Source organism: Stegostoma tigrinum, chromosome 3 (assembly GCF_030684315.1).
Source record: "Stegostoma tigrinum isolate sSteTig4 chromosome 3, sSteTig4.hap1, whole genome shotgun sequence".
NCBI classification, from domain to species: domain Eukaryota; kingdom Metazoa; phylum Chordata; class Chondrichthyes; order Orectolobiformes; family Stegostomatidae; genus Stegostoma; species Stegostoma tigrinum.
In genome coordinates, this window is record NC_081356.1 from 126259159 (window position 1) to 126277938 (window position 18780).

The window sequence follows — 18780 nt, forward strand, 5'->3', positions numbered from 1 at the left end:
GAAAGCATATGGTGTTTTGGCTTTCATTAACAGGGGGATTGAGTTTAAGAGTCGTGAGATCTTGTTGCAGCTCTATAAAACTTTGGTTAGACCGCACTTGGAATACTGCGTCCAGTTCTGGGCGCCCTATTATAGGAAAGATGTGGATGCTTTGGAGAGGGTTCAGAGGAGGTTTACCAGGATGCTGCCTGGACTGGAGGGCTTATCTTATGAAGAGAGGTTGACTGAGCTCGGTCTCTTTTCATTGGAGAAAAGGAGGAGGAGAGGGGACCTAATTGAGGTATACAAGATAATGAGAGGCATAGATAGAGTCGATAGCCAGAGACTATTTCCCAGGGCAGAAATGGCTAGCACGAGGGGTCATAGTTTTAAGCTGGTTGGTGGAAAGTATAGAGGGGATGTCAGAGGCAGGTTCTTTACGCAGAGAGTTGTGAGAGCATGGAATGCGTTGCCGGCAGCAGTTGTGGAAGCAAGGTCATTGGGGTCATTTAAGAGACTGCTGGACATGCATATGGTCACAGAAATTTGAGGGTGCATCCATGAGGATCAATGGTCGGCACAACATTGTGGGCTGAAGGGCCTGTTCTGTGCTGTACTGTTCTATGTTCTATGTTCTATGTTCTATGATGGAATTTATTCCCCCATCCTTGTCACAACGAAGGCAAACAAATAAAGGTTGGTGCTATGTTGGTGTATTTTTTCTTTCTTCCCTCTTTTCTGATTTAAAGAACAATTATGAATTATTTATTCCTCTCAAAATGAGCTAGGCAATGGATGTTAAATAATTTAATTATGATCTAAAGAGAAGGAGAAGTCCTCAGTTTGGTTGATATCTCAAAGTTTTGCCCATCTCTTAACATTATCAAAGCCTTGTTTGTCCCCATGCCAGAGTGCAACTTTGCACTCAGAGCCAGTTCGAAATATCAGGACCTTTCTCTCTATTCTAAATGTCAAATATATAAATTTCATTCTGTGGCACTTATGTTTATTCAATTTTATAATTCTCATCCTTCTTTACAGGTCTCTCAGTAGTCTCGACACCTCCTTGTGAATGAACATCCTCTAGTCTCAGAACCTCAACTGTATCATGTCTGGCCTGTTGCCCATTTCTCATTTCAAGGGCCCATTTCCCTCAACACCATCCTCCTCTCACCTGATTCATACTTATACTCTCATACTGCCAGTCCCACCACACTACGACTTTGCTCCCAAACCTGCCCTCCCCAATCCACAATCCCACACTCATCAACCCACATTGGCCTTCAGCTGCTCAGGCTCCTATGGCCTCAAATCTCTTCCCTAATCTTCACTCCCTTGCCATTTCATCTTTCTAGTCATTCAGAGGTTCCTTAACACACACATCTTCAACCAGGTTTTTTTTCCCACCGAGAGTCATAGAGTCATACAGCATGGAAGCAAATGCTCAGGTCCAACTCATCCATGCTGACCTGGCATCCCAATCTGACCTAATCCCATTTGTCAGCATTTGGCTCATATTCCTCTAAACCCTGGATAAGAAAATGTGAGGCTGGATGAACACAGCAGGCCAAGCAGCATCTCAGGAGCACAAAAGCTGATGTTTCGGGCCTAGACCCTTCATCAGAGAGGGGGATGGGGAGAGGGAACTGGAATAAATAGGGAGAGGGGGGGAGGTGGACCGAAGATGGAGAGTAAAGAAGATAGATGGAGAGAGTATAGGTGGGGAGGTAGGGAGGGGATAGGTCAGTCCAGGGAAGACGGACAGGTCAAGGAGGTGGGATGAGGTTAGTAGGTAGATGGGGGTGCGGCTTGGGGTGGGAGGAAGGGATGGGTGAGAGGAAGAACCGGTTAGGGAGGCAGAGACAGGTTGGACTGGTTTTGGGATGCAGTGGGTGGGGGGGAAGAGCTGGGCTGGTTGTGTGGTGCAGTAGGGGGAGGGGACGAACTGGGCTGGTTTAGGGATGCAGTAGGGGAAGGGGAGATTTTGAAACTGGTGAAGTCCACATTGATCCCATTAGGCTGCAGGGTTCCCAGGCGGAATATGAGTTGCTGTTCCTGCAACCTTCGGGTGGCATCATTGTGGCAGTGCAGGAGGCCCATGATGGACATGTCATCTAGAGAATGGGAGGGGGAGTGGAAATGGTTTGCGACTGGGAGGTGCAGTTGTTTGTTGCGAACTGAGCGGAGGTGTTCTGCAAAGCGGTCTCCAAGCCTCCGCTTGGTTTCCCCAATGTAGAGGGAGCCACATCGGGTATCGTGGATGCAGTATACCACATTGGCAGATGTGCAGGTGAATCTCTGCTTAATGTGGAATGTCATCTTGGGGCCTGGGATAGGGGTGAGGGAGGAGGTGTGGGGGCAAGTGCAGCATTTCCTGCGGTTGCAGGGGAAGGTGCCGGGTGTGGTGGGGTTGGAGGGCAGTGTGGAGCGAACAAGGAAGTCACGGAGATAGTGGTCTCTCCGGAAAGCAGACAGGGGCGGGGATGGAAAAATGTGTTGGGTGGTGGTGTCAGATTGTAGATGGCGGAAGTGTCGGAGGATGATGCGTTGTATCCGGAGGTTGGTGGGGTGGTGTGTGAGAACGAGGGGATCCTCTTAGGGCGGTTGTGGCGGGGGCGGGGTGTGAGGGATGTGTTGCGGGAAATACGGGAGACGCGGTCAAGGGCGTTCTCGATCACTGTGGGGGGAAAGTTGTGTTGCGGCCATTTACAAGCCGACCCCACCACCCAAGACATTTTTCCATCCCCACCCCTGTCTGCTTTCCGGAGAGACCACTCTCTCCGTGACTCCCTTGTTCGCTCCACACTGCCCTCCAACACCACCACACCCGGCACCTTCCCCTGCAACCGCAGGAAATGCTACACTTGCCCCCACACCTCCTCCCTCACCCCCATCCCAGGCCCCAAGATGACATTCCACATTAAACAGAGGTTCACCTGCACATCTGCCAATGTGGTATACTGCATCCACTGTACCCGGTGCGGCTTCCTCTACATTGGGGAAACCAAGCGGAGGCTTGGAGACCGCTTTGCAGAACACCTCCGCTCAGTTCGCAACAAACAACTGCACCTCCCAGTCGCAAACCTTTTCCACTCCCCCTCCCATTCTCTAGATGACATGTCCATCATGGGCCTCCTGCACTGCCACAATGATGCCACCCGAAGGTTGCAGGAACAGCAACTCATATTCCGCCTGGGAACCCTGCAGCCTAATGGTATCAATGTGGACTTCACCAGTTTCAAAATCTCCCCTTCCCCTACTGCATCCCTAAACCAGCCCAGTTCGTCCCCTCCCCCCACTGCACCACACAACCAGCCCAGCTCCTCCCCCCCACCCACTGCATCCCAAAGCCAGTCCAACCTGTCTCTGCCTCCCTAACCGGTTCTTCCTCTCACCCATCCCTTCCTCCCACCCCAAGCCGCACCCCCATCTACCTACTAACCTCATCCCACCTCCTTGACCTGTCCATCTTCCCTGGACCGACCTATCCCCTCCCTACCTCCCCACCTATACTCTCACCACCTATCTTCTTTACTCTCCATGTTCGGTCCGCCTCCCCCCCCCTCCCTATTTATTCCAATTCCCTCTCCCCATCCCCCTATCTGATGAAGGGTCTAGGCCCGAAACGTCAGCTTTTGTGCTCCTGAGATGCTGCTTGGCCTGCTGTGTTCATCCAGCCTCACATTTTATTATCTTGGAATTCTCCAGCATCTGCAGTTCCCATTATCTCTGATACTATTTTCACCTTCCTCTAAACCCTGCCTATTCAAATACACAGCAGATGTCTTTTAAATGTTGTAATCATACCTAACTCCACCACTTCCACCAGCATCTCATTCCATATGCTCACCAACCTCTACATTAATGTTACCCCTCAAGTCCTTTTCAAACCCTTCCCTTCTCATCTTAAACCTGTGCCAACTAGTTTTGGGTTCCCCGACCTGGGAAAAATACCTTTGCTATTCACTCTATCCAAACAATTCATGATTTTATAAACCTCGATAAAAGCACTCCTCAACCTCCAAAACTCCAGGGAATAAAGCCCAAGCTTCTTCAGCCCTATGGTGCAAACATTCCAGTCCCAGCAAGGTCCTTATAAGTCTTTTTTTTTTGCACCATCTCAAGTTTAACAACATCTTTCCTATAGCAGGGCAACCAGAATTGTATGCACTATTCGAGAAGTAGGCTCACCAATGTCATGCCCAGCCACAACTTGACATCCCAACCCCTATACCTCCCTTTATATCTCCCTGTTTTAGCTAGGGGTGGTTCACATGTAATAATGGTTCATCTAAATTAGATTATTAAAGGCATTAAATTGTTATGCCATGTGAGTTTAGGAAGGATTTGTTCTGTCATGTTTCTTTTGAAATCAAGTGTTTTAAACATGGAGGTGAACTGTTTGCTCTGAGCTTCACAATGTTGCTCATTTCACTTTTTAAAAAATATTTGGAACAAGAGAAGCAGCATGAAGGGGTGTGATCAAGCTCCCACAGAACCATGATGTTAGTTTTGCTTTCAGTAGCTGTTGGGGGTTGGAAGCTGCTGTATATCTACAGTGATTGGAACCAGGGCCAGATGGATGTCATAGACTATGAGATCCTTGATCAGGGCTGCTAACCTGGAATAATCAAGGAGTCCTTGCTGACAGATATAAAGACGATATTCAGAAGGACTTCTCAGTCTAAGGACTGGCTCTGAGCTGGCTGGCCAGAGCCCATGTGTTTTGCACATGTAAATAAAAGGGGACTTGTGATGGGATAATGGCCTCTGTGCAGCTGTTTCCTGCTATAGCGAAATGCTTGAGTTCTCTCCCCCACAGACCTCTCTCTCTCACTATCTCTGAGTTTTTGAGTTTTCTCTTCATGTTCTTTTCTCCTGAACTGGAGAATTACATGTGAGACAATCTATTTTACTGAATTTGCCTTTGCCAAGTGTGTGTTTATGGGATGTTACTAACTTGAAATAGCTCATCAGTAGTAGTTCATATATATATTATCTCATTAAGAACATCAACTGGGGGCATTCTGTTGAAGTTTGCCAATGATACAAAGATAGGTGGATAGGCAGGTAGTACTGAGGAGGTGGGGAAGCTGCAGAAATATTTAGACAGTTTAGGAGAGTGGTCCAGGAAATGGCTGATGAAATTCAATGTGGGTAAATGTGAGGTTTTGCACTTTGGAAAAAAGAATACAGGCATGGACTATTTTCTAAATGGTGAGAAAATTCACAAAGCAGAAGTGCAAAGGGCTTTGGGAGTGTTGGTGCAGGATTCTCTAAAGGTTAACTTGCAGTTAGAGTCCGTATTTAATAAAGCGAATGTACCGTTGTCGTTTATCTCAAGAGGGTTGGAATATAAAAGCAGCAATGTGCTTCTGAGGCTTGAGAAGGCTCTAGTTAGGCCCCATTTAGAATACTGTGTCCAATTTTGGGCCCCACACCTCAGGAAGGGCATACTGGCCCTGGAGCGTGTCCAGCGGAGATTCACATGGATGATCCCTGGAATGGTAGGTTCAGCGACTGATGAACGGCTAAGGATCCTGGGATTGTACTCATTAGAGTTTAGAAGGTTGAGGGGAGATCTAATAGAAACTTACAAGATAATGTATGGTTTGGAAGGGGTGGACGCTAGGAAGTTGTTTCCGTTAGGCGGGGAGACAAGGACCTGTGGGCACAGCCTTAAAATTAGAGGGGGTAAATTTAAAACTGAAATGAGACGGCATTTCTTCAGCCAGAGTGTGGTGGGCTTGTGGAATTCATTGCCGCAGAGTGCAGTGGAGGCCGGGACGTTGGATGCCTTCAAGGCAGAGGTTGACAAATTCTTGATCTCAGAAGGAATCAAGGGCTACAGGGAGAGAGCAGGGAAGTGGTGTTGAAATGCCCATCAGCCATGATTTAAATGGCAGAGTGGACGTGATGGGCCAAATGGCCTTACTTCCACTCCTATGTCTTATGGTCTTATGGTCTTAATAAGTTACAGTTAAGCTAATTTCTTTTAATTCTTAATTTGTCTATATTTTAGCTATAGCATACACATAAAGTGTGTTTTGCTTCAAGCCAGGTTGTTTGACAAATTGAATTGCATTCAGAACACAGCATCTTACACTTGCCTTTACAAATGAGAAAAAGTTAAGATCCATGCTATCATCTTCACATATTTTGAGGGGATTTGGTCTGGTCTATAACAATATAAATATATTAGTTGTTTTTCTTTTGTTGTTGAAAAACTTGACTGATTACCATGCAGGACAGTTGATACAGAACCTTATTCCCCAATGTTATGCCTTTCAAAAAGGGGAGGTGATGACCTAGTGGTATTATTGCTGGACTATTCATCCAGAGATCCAGGTAATGTTCTGGGCACCCAGGTTCAAATCCCACCACGGCAGATAGTGGAATTTGAATTCAATAAATATCTGGAATTAAAATCTAATGATGACTGTGCATCCATTGTTGATTGTTGGGGAAAAAAATCTGGTTTTCTAATGCCCTTTAGGGAAAGAAACTGCCATCCTTGCCTACATGTGACTCCAGACCCACAGCAATGTGGTTCACTCTTAACTCTTAACTGCCCTCTGGGCAATTGGGGATGGGTAATAAATGCTGTCTAACCAGCAACACCCTCATTGCATGAATGAACAAAGGTACCAAAATATAGGAATGAAATTTGTGTAAAGAGTGCCTTAATGTCCGTCCTACTGAGGCTCGCTCCCTTGGTGTTTCACAGTCATTTCAAAGTACTTTTTCTGCCTTCTGAGGGTAAAGCTCAAGGTTCTGGGCTCTGCTACAGTGCTGAGGAAGCGCTCTCTAATAAAAGGACATGTTAAGGAGATGTCCTGTCTGCCTACCTCAACTGGACATCTATGAAAAGATTCCATTCTGATATTTACAGATGGATGTCCCAGGCAATCATTTTCTCTCAAAAGGGCTCTGCCAGACAGAATAAAAACTGGAAGTGCTGGGGAAACTCAGCAGGCCTGTCAGCATCTGTGGAAAGAGAAACCGAGTTAATTCTTGGAATAGAAAATGGTACTTTTCAGTATTCTCCAAAACATGAGGAAATCTGGTCAGCTTTTTGTGGCTTGGCAGTTATCACAGCCCAGGCAATTAACTTAGCACAGGCTTTGGCACGGCTAGAGGTTTGACTGATGCTGGACAAACTGAACAGGTCTCGCTGAAAACCCAGCAGGAGGTCAAAAGAGAAATAGTTATGGACAGACTAATGTAGCTCAATTGAAAAGTACCAATCATTCTACATATTTGTAAATTCACTGACAACACATAAAGGCTGTCTGACCTTCTTTTTCCTTGACACAATATCTGACGAGCATGACTTTATTTAGAGAAGTTTTGGCTCAAAGACATGTTGTTAGATGAGGAGGCAGCCTTACTAAGCCTTACAGACTGCCAGTCTGATGAGATTCAGCAAGATAGGTGCGAGCTCAACTGCAGGAAATAGATCAGCCTTCAACCGTTCCATTCGCATGTTGGCTCATAGTGATTGAAAGCTCCGAAACGCACCTCTTTATTTGCCAATAAAGTCCGGTGCTTCTTGCCAAAAACAGCTGTCACACTAAGTCATTTCTCCGTAGCTGTTCTGCAGATAAGGACAAGGGGGAGATCTTTAAAGGAAAGATTTATAGTACAACTCCAAGAATTGAACAGCAGGGAAGTCATAATAAACTCTTGTAGGACCCTGGTGCAAAGAGGGCCACGGTGTGCTTATGAAGAACAGATTGTTCTAACAGCATGTACTTTCACTTGTTTGAGCTAGAGCTCTGGATAATAATGGTGGAGGCTCCAACATTCTTCCTGAAATGTAACTGACCAGGAATCTCTCTCACTCTTACTGTCTGCCAATGTCTTGGAAACTAAGTCAAACTATTTTTATAATTTTTGGAGGTTTTTCTTGAGTTTGATCTGTGCGAGAAGACCACCATTTATAGAACCTTAATGAGACCATTTTTAGAGTACTCTGGACAATTCTGGCCTCCATATCATTAAAAAAAATTACAGAGTACTGTATCACTCTTGGACAACTGTCTGCGTGGAGTTTGCATGTTCTCCCCACGTCTGCTTGGATTTCCTCCGGGTGAGATAACAAGGTGTAGAGCTGGATGAACACGGCTGGCCAAGCAGCATCAGAGGAGCAGGAAGGCTGATATTTCAGGCTTAGACCCTTTGGCTTCTTCCCACAGTCCAAAGGTGTGCAGATTAGGGTGGATTGGTCATGCTATATTGCCCATAGTGTCCATGGATGTGCAGGTTAGGTGGATTGGCCATGGGAAATGCAGGGTTACAGGGATAGGGTAGAGCTGAGTCTGGGTAGGCTGCTCTTTGGATGGTCAGTGTGCTCTTGATGGGCCAAGTGACCTGCTTCCACATTGTCGGTGTTCTCTGATTCACCGGAAAAAGTGTGAAGATAAATGTGACACAGGGCTGAAAATCTCTCAGCTCAAGGAAAAATTGAACTGACTGGAGATGACTGATCTACATCGGCTCCTTGTTAAATCATGACCTCACCCTACCCTATCCTTGTAGCTCCACAACCGTCCAAGATCTGTGCATTTTTCCAAATCTAAAGTCTTGCTCCTCCTTGATTTGAATTGTTTGACCACTTGAGGTCACACTCTTTGTTTGTCTCGACTCTGAACTCTGGAACTCTTCCCTGAAATCCCCTCCAGTTTTCCACCATGCACTGTCCTGTGTGAAGAAGTTCCTTAATACTTCTCTCTTTGATGATTCTTCTTAAGGATGAGCAGGATTAGGGGATGGCCTAGTGATATTATTGCTAAACTATTAATACAGTGATAAAGGTAATGTTCTACAGACCTGAGTTTGAATCCTGCCATGGCAAATGGTGGAATTTGAGTTGAATAATAATCTAGAAATAAAAATTTAATGATGATCTTGAAGCTATTGCCAATTGTCAGGGTGGAACCCATCTGGTTCACTGCTATCCTGTAGACTTCTGCATTCTCACCTGGCCTGGCCTACATTTGGCTTCAACCCACAGCAATGTGGCTGACTCTTAACTGCTCTCTAGGCAATTAGGGATGGGCAATAAATGCTGGCCTGGGCTGTGATGTCCACATCCTATGACTGAATCAAATTATTTCTATTTAAAAAGTCCTCCCTCAGTGATTTAGTGTAACATTTTGTTGAACAAATGTCCTGAGAAGCACCTGGGAATTTTTAAAAATTATGTTCAAGTTGCTATGTAAAGGAAAGTTTCTCTGGCCATGTGAGAAATCTGCTATGGTAAAGAGATGGTTGGCATATCAATTTTAATTATTTCATGGTATGTAGGCATTGTTAGTAGGACCCACATTTATTGTCTATCTCTAATTGCCTGTGAAATGATGCTGTAGCATTTGGCCTGATGGTATAATTGTTGGATCGTTAAACCAGAGGCCCAGATAATGTCCTGGGGACCTGCATTCAAATCCTGCAGCGACAGAGGGTAGAATTTGAATCCAATACAAATATGGAATCAAGAGTCTGATGATGACCGTGAAGCCATGGCCAACTGTCAGAAAACCCCATCTAGTTCACTAATGCCCCTTTAGGGAAAGAAACTGTCCTCCTTTCCCAGTCTGGCCTGCATGTGACACCAGACCCACAGCAACGTGGTTGACTCTTAACCACCCTCTGGATGGGCAATAAATGCTGGCCTAGCCAGACATGCCCTCATCCTGCAAATGAATAAAAAAAATCGGAGGACAGTTAAAGGTCACCAACGTTGTTGTGGGACTGGAGTCACATGTTGGCCAGGCCAGGTGGGGATGGCAGATTTCCTTCCCTGAAGATAATTAAGGGACCAAATGGGTTTCTTTGAACAACAGTCAGAAATGGTTAATTTTAATAGCAATTTTTTTTATTGAACTCACATGCCATGGTGGGGGATTCAATCCGGTGTTCTAAAGGACTTTGGGCCTGGTGTGAGAGACAACTCATCCAGTGACATTACCAGGATGCCACCACACGTCCAGATGAAGGATCATTTCCTGAGTTTCGTGCATGTTTAATAAATTCAGTGTCAATGGTTTAGTTTTACTCATTACTGCTGGAATAGCTTCAGAAAATCCCTGCCAACTGAAGCAATCATCCAGCATTCCCATGGGCATAAATAGGAAAATAGGTAAAGTACTGTTAATAAACCTCAGGTCTCGATGGTAATCACAGGAAAGGGAAAGTGACGTTTTGAATTTGCAGCAGATTTCTGCCGACATAATTCCCAGAGTTGAGCGCGAGCTGTGCCTTGAATTTACTTTCTTCTGTGCTGACAAATGTAGAAGGTGGTGCATAATACAATTTCAACTGGCTTAATGCTTGTGACAGATGCTTAGGGAGGCTGTAACTACTGATTACCTTCATGCTGAAGGACACGTTTTATTTGTCCTGCCAATCCCAACCTGGAATTAACGCACAGATTGAGACGAAAAGCCAAGAGGACTGAAGATGCTGGAAATCAGAAACAACAACGGAAATTGATGGAAAAAAATGCCAGCCTTTGTGGAGAGAAATTAGGGCTAACGCTTCGTATCTAATGATCCTTCCTCAGAGCCTCAGGAGTTCTGAAAAATTGTAACTAAGGTCCACATTGCAATCACTTCTCTTTCCTGGTAAAATAAACATAAGCCAAGTTGGGGGCCTCTGTTATTGTGGGACAGATGAGGGTAACTTTATCCAGGGCTCGCAATGTTTCTCTAAGCTTCTTGGAGCTAAAGCCAATTGCAATTTTGATGCATTGTCACCTGATTCTGAATAGATTCTGGCATAGATATTGGAATTCTGCATAGCAACCAGTAGGGAGAACACAACTGAGGATGAGGGATGTTATCTAACAGGGAAAGATAAGCTAACCAGGCCCTGCATCTATTAGAGTTTAGTCTAATAAGAGTTAATTTTATTGAGATGTAAAGGATCCCAAGGGGACTTTACAGGGTTAATACTGAAACTATATTGCCTCTTTGTAGAAGAGATTAGAACTCAGGGACACAGTTTCATTTAAGGCAGAGTTGAGGCGAATCTTATTTTCTCTCAGATTGTGAGCCTTCGGATCTCTTTTTGTCAGAGAGCGGTGGTTTTGGATGTTATTGAATATTAAGATAGATTCTTAACTAATGTGAGAGTTGGAGGAAATCAGTGAGAATTTGGACACATGAACAAAGTTGCTGGAAAAGCTAAGCTGGTCTGGCAGCATCTGTGATGGAGATAATAGAGTTAACGTTTCGGGTCTAGTAACCCTTCCTCAGAACTGATGAGAATATGGGGCTGGAGGCAAAGTCAAATCAGTCATGATACTGAATAGAGAAGCTGAGCAATCTGAAGGATGGGTCATATTGATGAAACAGATTCCTGCCGGTTCGAAGAAGAGAGAAGGGAGTTCCTTGTCTACTCTACTTTTTTTTTAACCATAACATTTTTTCTTATTCGTTTATGGACTGGAGGCTTCACTAGCTAAGCCAGCGCTTATTGTTCATCCCTATTTGCCCACAGGGCAGGTAAGAATCAAAAACATTGCTGTGGGTTTAGAGTCACTTCAAATCAGATCTGTGATTTTCCCTCAGCTCGTAGTTTGGCTCTTGAGGCAGTCTTGAGAAGGAAAAGAGAATGTTAAAGGCTGTTATAATGAATACGATCAAAATCACGAAGGACAGTCAGAGAAAAAAAAATAAAGAAGAAAACATTTTCACATTCAGGCAGGTTGGTATTTAGCAAAAAAAAACAAAATTGAGAAAGTGGCGAAAGAACCAAAGACGGGATGAGAATTTATTTTCGACGTTACGACCTGAGCTATGGCCTGAAGGGGAGGTGAAGGAGAGACGTGTGAATCTGCAGCTTAAGTAGGCCACTTGGCCCTCAAGTCTGTTATGCCTTTCACTGCTGATACGATTCCTCCACATTCTCACTTATCCCTCCCCTGTCAATTCTTCACTGCTTGGCCTGCTACCAATTTAGCTACCTTAAAGAAAAATTAAAAAGCTCTACTTTGACCACTTTTTGAGAAAATTTCAAAGACACATGTTTGAAATGAGCAAACCTTTATTTTTGGACAGTACGGATGTCCAAGTTCTATATGGTCTCACACTAAAGGAAACCACCTCTCCACATCCACCCTGTCAAACCCCGTCAGGACTTTTATACATTTCAATTAAGCCACCCCTTAATCTTCTAAACACCAATAGATATGAGCCAAGCCTGTCCAACCTTTCCTCCTAAAACAGGTGCGTAATTCTTTGAAGTTTACATCACAAATAGATAAAGTGGTTGAGAAGGCATTTAGCACGCTTGCTTTCATTGCTCAGACCTTTGGATGTAAGAGTTGGGACATTATACTGAGGTTGTACAGAGCGTTGGTGACGCCACTTCTAGAGTTCTGGTCACCCTGTTATCGAAAGGATGTAATTAAGCTAAAGAGGGTTCAGAAGAGATTCACCAGGACGTTACTGAGTGTGCACATTTTGGGGTATAAAGCCTGGATAGGCTGGGACTTCTTTCACTGGAACGTCAGAGGTTGAGACGTGATCTTATAGGTGTTTACAAAATAATGAAGAGTATAGATAAGGTGAATGGCAGATGTCATTTCCCTAGGGTGAGGAATTTCAAGACTATGGGGCATATTTTTAAGGTGATGTGAGAAAGATTTTATAAAGATATGACAAGCAATTTTTACACAGAGGGTGGTTTGTGTGTGGAATGAACTTCTGGAGGAAGTAACAGATGTTCTGTAGTTACAACATATAAAAGATATTTAGATAAGTACATGAATAGGAAAGGATTGGAGGGATATCGGCTAAATGTAGGCTAGTTTGGGATTATCGTCGACATGGACTGGTTGGACTGAAGCGATTTTTCTGTGCTTTGTGACTCTATGACTCAATAACACATCTATTCCAGATACTTGTTGAGTGAACCTTCTCTGTATTGCTTCTAAATTATTTACTTCAGCCCTAAAGTAAGGAGACAAGAACTGTACTCCAGGCATAGTTTCACCAAAGCCTGGTATGACCCTCCTACTTTTGTATTCAGTCCACCCCACAGTAAGTGATATCAGTCTAATAGCATTCCTTATTAGACATAGCAGGAACTGCCAATGCTGGAGAGCCTGAGATAACAAGGTGTAGAACTGGATGAACACAACAGGCCAAGTAGCATCAGAGGAGCAGAAAAGCTGACGTTTTGGGCCTGGACCCTTCTTCAGAAATGGGAGAGGGGAAGGGGACTCTGAAATAAATAGGGAGTGAGGGGGAGGCAGATGGAAGCTGGATAAAGGAGCAGATAGGTGGAGAGGAGATGGACAGGTCAAGGAGGCAGGAATGAGGCTGGTAGGTAGGAGGTGGTGTTTGAGGTGAGAGGAGCTGATAGTTGGGAGAAAAGACGTACAGGTCAAAGAGGCGGGGATGAGCTGGGCTAGTTTTGGGATGAAGTCGGGGGTGGGAATGAGCTAATGCTTCCCTTAACTATCCAACCCCCATCCCAACTCCCTACCTACACTCACCTTTACTGGCTCCATCCCCACCTGTATTATATTCCCCCAATTGTTGCTACTGTTATCCCCATTCACTACTGTAGCCTTATCAATCCCACAACTTCTGGTGCTGAATACTGTCATTCCTGTTGGGTCCCCTTCCTGGCAAAACAAACTGCCCTGCTCCACATTTCCAGCTCCTTTCCTGTTAACTTCTATGGGGAGCCCTGAAGGACTCGCCCACACGCTCGAGTGGCCTGACGAGGTATCCCTGGCCAAGACGTACCCATACCTTGACCTGAGTCAGAGGCCAGACCCCTCCGTCTGAGATCATCCAGATTAGCTGCTTGACTACGGACAATCCCCTGAATTGCTATCAGAAGGCTGTCCTTGGCTTACTCTCCCACAATCTCCTGACTTACAATCCTCTAGCTTCTAATTTTTGCCACATTATACACTTTCTCTTTTATGCTGCACTTGCCTTCCCTTGCTTCATCATCCCCTTAGTATGTTTCTTCTTTTCCTTGGGATGAATTTCTGCTGTGTTCCTCAAATTACCTCCAGAAACTCCTGCCATTGCTTTTCCACCATCTTCCTGGCTAAGTTTGCTTTCCAATCACATCTGGCCAGCCCCCACCCTCATGAGTTTGTAGTTATCTTTACTCAATTGTAATGCCATTACATTTAATTCCAACTTTGCCCTCTCAAATTGCAGGGTAAATTTTATCCTGTTATGGTCACTGGCCCCCAGGGTTTCCTTCACCTTCAACTCCCAAGTCATGTCTGCCCAACTACACATCATTAAAGCCGAAACTGCCTCTTCCCGAGTGGGAAGCTGCTCCAAATATCGGCCTCATAGACATTTCACAAGTTCCTTTTCTCGAGATCCACTGCTAGCCTAATTTTCCCTGTCCACCTGCATATTGAAATCGCCCATGATTATTATAACAGAGCCTTTCCTTCATGGCCTTTTCTATCCATTGAATTATTTTATTCCCCACATCTTGACCACTGCTAGGAGGCCTGTATACAGCTCCCATCAGGATCTTTTTCCCTTTGCGCTTGCTCAATTCCCCCCACACAGATGCTACATCTTTTGACTCGAATACATATCTTGCTATTGATTTACTTTCATTTCTTACTCACAAGCGAAACCTGTCCCTTCTGCCCATCTGCCTGACCTTTCGACTGGATATGTATTCTCGAGTATTTAGTTCCCAGCCCTGATTCCCTTGCAGCTGGTGGTTGCATGTGACAAGGACCACGCTCTGAGGCAGTAGCAGGCTGAATTTGCCAGGTAGCCACTCTGGGTTTCATATCGAGGCCTCTACAGTTTGTAGAAGCTGAATGTTAATGAGGGGGGTTTGGGCTGACAACAAGGTAAGGAACAGGTGATACTCTCCCGTCATTGACCAGATGAGTAAGAATCTCCTCATGCCACATGCAGAAATCACAAAAGACTGCTCCCGGTGTCAAGATGGGCATTTCAGACTACCTCGTGCCATTCTGCTACAATCGTTCACATTGCCTGCAGCACAGTTTGTCTGTGTGGGTTTCCTCCCACGGTCCAAAGACGTGCAGGCTAGGTGATTGGCCATGCTAAATTTCCTGTTGTGTTCAGGGATGTGTTGATTAGGTGGGTTATAGGGGAATGAATCTGAGTGGGATGCTCTGAGGGTCGGTGTAAGCTTGTTGGGCTGAAGGGCCTGTTTCCACACTGTAGGGATTCTATGAACTGGGGCTTCTATGCTCAAGTCCCTCTGAGGTTCCACCCAGACAGACCAGGCTTGGTTGTGTAGTCTGTGCAGGTGAACAATGCAGGTAATAAAGCACATGGGATCCTGCATATTATAAATAGAGCATCTCCAAAGCTCCATACGTGGTAAAGGTGTTACATAAATGTAATTACCTGACCTGATTTCGCAATGTTCGCAGTGTTTCATTTCAAGCCTGAATGGGGAAATCAGTCTCGATGGGGAAGTTGGTGCAAGATGCACAGTGTAACAGATGTACCCGCGATTCGCTTTTCTCATCTTTCTCATTGCTACCAGAGATTGTCTGGCAGATGAACGAACAGATAGCACTAAAAGTGATAACAGGGCAATTATTTTTTAAAAACTTGCAACTGTCCGCCTTTTATTCATTAGGTGACAATAACCAATCTCTAATTGTCTGGCAGCTTCCCCGGTTCATAGTCTATGGAAAGTAAATACAATTAATATGAAGTTATTCTTTGCTCTGCCCCAAGGCTCTCGGGCCTTTCCTGTAAACCAATTCTTTGTTGTGTTAGTGCAAAAATTTTCATCATTGCTTTGGCTTTCATCTGGGTTTGTATCCTAACTCCACAAAAGAAAAGATTAACTAATTGGAAGCAGTCACCATTGGGTAAAATTGTAATGGTGTTTAATCTTGTTGCTGCGATGGTATTGAGGGAAATCTGATTGTCAGATTAATGCCAGCTTTTGGTTGCTATCCAATCTGAGTGGACCAACCAGAGCTGGTTCTCAGAATCAGTTCTTTGCCTCATCCTGAATGTTAAGTGGATGATGTTGAGTGCGACTTGACCATAGTCCTGAGGGAGTGCAGTTTCTTTCAGACTTGTAGTCTTTTAAAGTGAGATGAACAGCCTTTCTACTCTGACACTCTCTGCCCATGTCACTGATATTGTTTGATGGATCAGGGTTGATGGGATAAACAGTTTGCTTTTATTTTCCGTCTCTCAGAGGATTATGAGTCTTTGGAAATCCTTTCCTCAAAAGGCATTGGATGAAGAACCTTTAAATATTTTTAAAACAGAGGCAGATACGTCTGATTATCAAAGGGATGTAAGATTATCGGGGATATACAGCAATGTAGAATTGAGGTTAAAATCAGCTCGGCCATCATTTTATTGAATGATGGAGCAGGGTCAGAGGGTTAAGTGTCCTCCTCTTGTTCCTTAGACCATAAGACCATAAAACATCGGAGTGGCAGAAAGGCCACTCAGCCCATTGAGTCCACTCTGCCATTTAATCATGACTGATGGGCATTTCAACTCCACTTACACGCACTCTCCCCGTAGCCCTTAATTCCTTGCGAGATCGAGAAATTATCATTCTCTGCCTCGAAGACATTTGACATCCCCGCCTCCAATGCATTCTGTGGCAATGAATTCTACAGGCCCACCACGCTCTGGCTGAAGAAATGTCTCTTCATTTCCATTCTAAATTTACCCCCTCTAATTCTAAGTCTGTGTGATTGCGCTTATGAAAGGTAAGGCTGAATCTTACAAGAGCTAACAAGGCGTAGAGCTGGAAGAAGGGTCTAGGCCCCAAACATTTGCTTTCCTGCTCCTCTGATGCTGCTTGGCCTGCTGTGTTCATCCAGCTCTATGCCTTGTTATCTCAGATTCTCCAGCATCTACAGTTCCTGCTATCTCTGAATTTTACAAGATGCTTCACCATTCACGTCTGAACTAAAATGCCAGTCTGTGTCCCACCCATCACCTGCCCACAGACACTTTCATCTCGAGGGGGTAAGGAGGTGTTAATGGGCTCAGGATTAGATAAAGCCCCAACCCACACCCCTTGCCTGAACTCCAGGGAGGAAGTTTGTCTCTGAGGTAAGCTGCTGGCCAACCCAATCAGTCACCACTCCATCGTCCCAGCAGGGCTAGGCTTGCATGGTGGAAACTGTTGGAAAGACAGCCAACCCCCAAAGGAAATGAGGGCACTACCAAGGCATGGACTTTGTGGGTTTTGGTAGGATCAGATCCTTATGAAGGGCAATGGGGGTGCTTTGGGAGGGGCTAGGTTGGAGAGGAAATGTGGCCGTGTTAAACAAGGGAGCAAGTTGCCTGTTATGAGTATAGGTGGACCTCAACCAAAATCAATTATACTCCCTTGCCTTCTCTTTCATGGCTTGCTGATCCGAGAACTCAGGTGACTATGTCTCCCAAGGTTTATTTCTTCAAGTAAGGTTCAGGGACAGCAGAAATGATGGGTTCCTAGGAAGCTTTAGGTAGCAATGACGCAGCTTGCTTATTCTATCCCTGGTGCTCTGCCCTGCTCCTTTATACAGATGGTAAATGCAACAGTCCTTGGTGAATATGACAACAAAGATCAGCGAGATATTCACTGAAGGTCCCTCAGAGTCAAAAGTGTGAGCTAGGCACATCTTCCATCTTTACCGGGTTCAGCGCTTGACCACCAGAACCACTCCACGCACCTCCCTGTGACTCCCCTACTCTCCAGCATCTCCAGTCCGCTGCTCATCTGTTCAGCTGCAACTCTCTCTTGAGAAGGGCAGCAGCCTGATTCCCAAGCACAACAACACATCACACCCACTTGCTATGAGGCAAATTACCAAACATGAAATGTTAATGCTCTCTCTCTCTCTCTCTCTCTCTCTCTCTCTCTCTCTCTGTGTCTCTCTCTCTCCCTACAAATGCTGCCAGACCTGTTGAGTTTCTCCAGGATGTGCTGCGTTGGCTGCTTGAATTGCTTGAACACCTTGAGGTGTAGGCATATCCAGTATTGTGTAAGAATTTAGGAGGATGAAACATTACAATAATGTCATGAAATGCTCTTAATGGATATAAATAGTACTGTATGGAAGGACTTAATTAGACCTTGCAAGAGAAGTACATGTAGATGATGTTATTTCAAGAATGTAACAGTAAGATTGGAGTTTGGCATATCTAAAATACCATTTATGGCTGACCCTTAGTATGTAATAAACAAAGCAATACAGAAGTCCAAACCTAAGGACATTTCTGGACTTTAAGACCATTAAATAAACAAGTAGAATTAGTCCATTTGGCCCATCAAGTCTACTCCACTATTCAGCCACTTCAAAAGGGTTGACCCTTTATTCTGAGGCTGTACCAGTTGGTTCCAGTGTCTCCAACTAGTGGAACCACCTTCTCCATGGCCACTCCATTCAGGCCTTTCAGTATTCTGCAAGTTTCAATGTGATCTCCCCTCGTCCTTCTAATCTCCACGAAGCACTGTCCCAGCATCTAAAACCGCTCATCATATGACAAGCCCTTAATTCCCAGGGTCACTCCTGTGAACCTCCACTTCCAAGGACAGCTCTTACAGGTTCACAAACTGCTCGCAAAATTCCAAATGCAGTCTAATCAGAGCGTAATGTAGCCTCAACATTGCCTTTTCCACGACCAGTCCGTCCTTAATCCAAACACTTAGCTGAGGGCATACAACCACAAAATAAATGATTAGGAAGGGTGTGTTCCTGGATTTTTTACTCCAGTGACTCTGAAGAAATGGCCATGATGTGGAGGTGCCGGTGTTGGACTGGAATGGACTAAACCAGAAGTCACATGACAC